This window comes from Pristiophorus japonicus, unplaced genomic scaffold, assembly GCF_044704955.1.
Source record: "Pristiophorus japonicus isolate sPriJap1 unplaced genomic scaffold, sPriJap1.hap1 HAP1_SCAFFOLD_33, whole genome shotgun sequence".
In the NCBI taxonomy this organism is placed as follows: Eukaryota; Metazoa; Chordata; class Chondrichthyes; family Pristiophoridae; genus Pristiophorus; species Pristiophorus japonicus.
The window spans coordinates 9,239,752-9,245,392 of NW_027253106.1; the positions used below are offsets into that span (position 1 = coordinate 9,239,752).

General features: G+C 45.4%; 1 non-coding gene across 1 annotated transcript; it reads left to right on the forward strand.

Annotated features, from left to right (window-relative positions):
• Window positions 1-2,440: 2,440 nt before the first annotated feature.
• On the forward strand, window positions 2,441-2,514 carry trnan-guu (transfer RNA asparagine (anticodon GUU)). The gene has a single exon. It is a non-coding gene; the product is annotated as a tRNA-Asn (tRNA).
• Window positions 2,515-5,641: the final 3,127 nt, after the last annotated feature.

A 5,641-nucleotide genomic window follows, 5' to 3' on the forward strand; every position in this document is an offset into this window, starting at 1 on the left:
TCCCTGTGCTGTGGTCTTCCTGCGCAAATATGTGAAAAAGCTGGTTTTGTTAAAACTCCAGAGATCGAATGGCAGTGAGCTGGGACAAAAGACCACTCAGTTATCCATTGACAAAAGAGCTGTCAGCCAGGAAGGGGGGCCACTGACAAAGCCACTCTAATTTGTAAAAGCACTTCTCACCTCCATCTCAGAAGGAGACACAGAACAATGAACCTACCAGCCTGGCCAGCCAAGGAGGAGCTGGGTCTTTCCCAACACAAAGGCTCAGAGAGATGCCCAGACTAAGGGCCATCAGCCCAATGCATGGGTGGGATGGCTCATCACTGACTAAATACCCATGCTTAGAAACAAAGGGGTTTTAAAGATTGGCGGGAAAGATAGGGGTAGCAAGACTCCCAGAAAGACAGGATCCTTTCCACTTTATTTTTTGCTTGGAGCTTGGTGTGAAGCTTGGAATTTGCACGTTGCAGCTTGTGTCTAGAGAGAGCTCTCTCTCGCTCTCGCTCTCGCTCCACCGATCGATGTCCGAGAGGAAGTGGTCGCAGTACTGCAGAAGAAGCCACCGAGACTGAAGACCAGGCAGTGAGTTCCCACAGCTGAGCTGAGCAAGGAAACGGGCTGCGTGTGGTGGTGAACATGTTCGCAAGTATCCGAAGCCAGTAACCAGATATCCCAGCCAGCTGTGTAAGAGCTCAGGGTTTTCTCACTAGTGATGCTTTTCTGAGCTATTCTGGGTAATTCATTGGTACGGGTCGGGTTAGAATCCACCATGGAATTACTGCGTCTTACAAGGTCGCATTTCTGTACTGTATGTATGTTGTTTGCAACCTGGATTTTATTCTCCACAGAGACCGTGATTTCGTTTAGTAGAGCATGTTTTAGCCAGTGTATGCGAGAACAAAAAAATATACTACGATTTACCACCGAAGCATTCCTTTCCGTGACTCATTTAATTTACACTCTGAATAATAATTCCCGATCTAGAACTTTCGTAAGGTGGGGGCGTTTCAAACCGTCCGTCTGGCAATTGGGCGAGGATCACAAACAGTTTACCAAATGATATACTTGCTTTGGAGACAGTTCAGAGAAGGTTCACTCGGTTGACTCCGGAGATGAGGGGGTTGTCTTATGATGAACGGTTGAGTAGGTAGGGCCTCTACTCATTGGAATTCAGAAGAATGAGAGGTGATATTATCGAAATGTATAAGGTAATGAGCGAGCTTGACCAGGTGGATGCAGAGAGGATGGTTCCACTGATCGGGGAGACTAGACCTAGGGGTCATAATCTCAGAATAAGGGGCCGCCGATTTTTATTTGTGATGAGGAGGAATTTCTTCTCTCAGAGGGTTGTAAATCTGTCGAACTCACTGCCTCAGAGAGCTGAGAAAGCCACAACATTAAATAAATTTAAGACAGAGATAGTTTCTGAACTGATAAGGGAATATGGCTTATGGGGAAAGGGCAGGGAGCTGGACTTGAGTCCATGATCGGATTAGCCATGATCATATTAAATGGCGGAGCATGCTCAATGGGCCATATGGCCTACTCCTGCCCCTAGTTCTTAAGTTCTTATGTCCTGAATAGCGACACACAAAAAATGCTTTCATCTTGATTACACCTTATCTTCACGTTTGTGAAACAGTTGGCTCGTTGATCAAGGGCTTTGATTCTCCGTTCGGAGTTGTGAATTGAAATTTACGAGGGGTCCCAGAGGAGCCCTTATATTGCTCGCAAATTTTGAAATTGCATCAAACTTTTGCAAAGAAGGACTTGTATTTCTGCAGTGCCTTTCAGGAACACATGACGCCCCAAATTGCTTTACAGCCGTTGAGTTAAGTTTGAAGTGTTGTAGTTTGGGGAAAAAATTGCCCTGATCACCAAACATGATCCTCAAATCTTTGCAAAGGAGTTTGGTGCAAATAATCAGGCGTCTCAGGGACTTGTACTTTCTTTGAATAAGTTTTGCTTTTTCCCGCATTCAAGCTTGAAACAGAAACTGGTCGTCCATCTCATGGGAGGTTTGGGGCTGATGTGTTTCGCTTTCAATCTTTGAAATTTCACCAAGCAAAGAAACGGTGAATCCAACTGTCCCTGGAAGCATTATTTCCCGTTTAATCACAGGAATATCCGCAGTCAGGAGATGAAAAGGAATTAAAACCTAATACCGGCTTCAGGACAATCAGAATACTTTGTCACAGACAAGGCACCGGAAGGTTGGAAGGTCGATTACACCGGTTGCGAGAGAGCTGGTTGGTGGTGACATGGAAGTGTCTGCAGTGTGCGGGATCAGATTGCTTCCACGCATCCAGTATGAATTTCCCTCCAGTTAGTTGGGAAATGTCCCACTGAGAGTGAATAAGTTCCACACCATTCGGAGAAATCTGAAGCTTTAACTGACAGACACCATGGTTTTGGATGTTTGCACCTGGTATCGCTATCAGTCTCTGTGGCGCAATGGGTTAGCGCGTTCGGCTGTTAACCGAAAGGTTGGTGGTTCGAGCCCACCCAGGGACGAAGTATTTAACTGTTTTTCCCCGAGAATTCGGTGCCGCACAGTCCCAGGTTGTCATTGTCAGTTTTGGCTGCACGAATCTATTCCGCAAATGTTGCCAGCTGTGCAATAATCCAATTCGTTCCGACTCCAATATTTTATGAGCAGTCTGTTCCATTCAAACGATAACAATTTTTTTCATGGATCATGTTCCTCCATCCAGCCCACAAGAAATAAATTATGTTATTGGGTTTAAAGAAACTGGTGGAAATTGATTCCATTGATACATATTTTGAACTGGAACTTCGGTCTCAAGTGCTCCTCCTATCAAGAATCGGCACATACACAATCAATGGTTATGCAACTGAGACATAAACACTTACAAATTTAAATCATTCCCATACAGCGTGTAAATGAGATAGGGATAAAACGTCATCACATGTAAAGAGAAAATGAATGATTGAAGATACCACTGTTCCTCAGTCATTATATTCTTAGTTGTTTCATTCTGAAGAAGGTTATAGGCTAATTAACGGTGATTAAAATAATTCTTACTTTTGCACGTTGGCTGCATGTCGTCAATTTTTAGAAGGTTTTGAATTAAAAAATGGTATTACAAACGTTATCGCCGAGACCTGGAATCAAAACTGTTTGTCGGTGGCATAAGGAATCGTTTTAGCCAATCATTAAAAGATGATTTCAAAGAATCATGTGGCGTTAAGTTCACATCACGGTTACCATTTGTTTCGGTGTGAAACAAGTGGATTGAAAAGGACCATAATGTTAAATACAGAATAAAGCTACCACGACACAGTCACATCAAAGCCTCCCAGGGCAGGTACAGTACGTGTTATATACAGGGTCAAGCTTCCTCTACATTGTCCCATCAAACTCTCTCAGGACAGGTACAGCACGTGTTCGATACAGAGTAATGCTCCCTCTACTCTATCCCATCAAACCCTCTCAGGACAGATACAGCCCGTGTTAGATCCAGAGTAAAGCTCCCTCTACACTGTCCCATGAACACGCCCAGTGCGGGTACAGAACGGGTAATATACAAAGTAAAGCTCCCTCAACAATGTCCGCTGAATCTCTCCAAGGGCAGGTACAGCATGCGTTAAATACAGAGTAAAGATTCTTCTAAACTGTCCCTTCAAACGCTCCGAGGCCAGATGCAACACGGGGTTAGATACAGAGGAAAGCTCCCGCTACATTGTCCCATCAAACTCTTCCAGGGCAGGTGCATGTTGCATATGCAATAACTCAGTAGGCTTACTACAGTGAACTCAATCTGGTGCATCCTGACCTTACTTTTATAGCTGTCGAAATAAGGATTAAACATGGAGGCTTTCTTTATATACAAGGGTTGCATGTGTGTGCCTGTGGCCCAATGACCTTCGACGGCGGGTCCCCCTGGTGGCACGTAAACCCGGGCATATATACATTACAGTGCAGCACGTGTTTAAAACAGAGTAAATCTCTTTCTACACTGTCCCATCAAACCCTCCCAGGTAAGGCACAGCACAGGAAAGATACAGAGCAAAGCTCCCATTATACTGTCCCATCAGACACGCCAGGGCAGGTACAGTACGGATTAGATACAGATTAAAGACCCCTCTACATTGTCTCAACAAATAGTCAGAGGGCAGGTACAGACTAAAGCTTCCTCTACACTGTCGCATCAAACTCTCCCAGGGCAGGTACCACTTTGTGTTATATGCAGATTAAAGCTCGCCCTATATTGTCCCATCATAGAATCACAGAGCAGGTACAGCCCAATTAAGATATACACTAAAGCTTCCTCGAACCTGTCCCATCAAACCCTTCCAGGGCAAGTACAGCATGGGTTAGATACAGAATAAATCTCCCTCTGCACTGTCCCATCAATTTCTCCCAGGGCAGGTATAGCACGGGGTTAGATACAGAGTAAAGCTCCCTCTACACTGTCCCATACATCTCTCACAGGACAGGTCCAGCAAGGGGTTAGATATAGAGTAAAGCTCCCTCTACACTGTCCCATCAATCTCTCTCAGGACAGGTCCAGCACGGGCTCAGATAAAGAATAAATCTCCATCAACACTGTACCATCAAATCCTCCCAGGACAGATCCAGCACGGGGTTCGATACAGAGTAAAACTCCCTCCACACTGTCCCATCAATCTCTCACAGGACAGGTCCAGCTCGGGGTTAGATACAGAATAAATCTCCATCAACACTGTACCATCAAATCCTCCCAGGACAGATCCAGCACGGGGTTAGATACAGAGTAAAGCTCCCTCTGCACTGTCCCCATCAATCTCTCCCATGGCAGGTACAGCACGGAGTTAGATACAAAGTGAAGCACCCTCTACACTGCCCTATCAAACACTCCCAGGGCAGGTACAGCACGGCGTTAGATACAGAGTGATGCTCCCTCTACACTGTCCCATCATTCTCTCCCAGGATAGGTCCAGCACCGGGTTAGATACAGAGTGAAACTCCCTCTAAAATGTCCCATCATTCTCTCCCAGGGCTGGTAGAGCACGGGGTGAGATACAGAGTAAAACTCCTTCAACACTGCCCCATCAATCTCTCCCAGGACAGGTACAGCACGTGGATAGATACAGTGTAAAGCTTCCTCTACACTGTCCCATCAATCTCTCCCAGAACAGGTCCAGCACGTGGTTAGATATAGGGTGAAGCTCCCTCTACACTGTCCCATCAATCTCTTTCAGGCAGGTCCAGCACGTGGTTAGATACAGAGTGAAGCTCCCTCCACACTGTCCCATCATTCTCTCCCAGTGCTGGCACAGCACGGGTTATGTAAGCACAAATGTTTTCCTGGAAGAATCACTCGACACTCGGGGTCAGTTCCAACGCCAAAATGGCTTTTATTACACCGGCGAGGAAGAAAGCCTCTGGACCAACTCCACGCACTCCACTCCACTAAACAAAGAAATTCATCGATATTTATATGTTTTAACAACAGTTTATTACAATTACTTAGCCCATGTCGGCAGGACACAATCCAATCATAACGAATATAAATTACAAATCGATTCCACTGGGTCAATATAATTGGCCACCAGGCACCAGGGGACTGCGTGATCAACTCATGTTTTAGCTGGTGCTTATTTATGGCCTTGTGATATTCTCCAGAAACCCTTATCT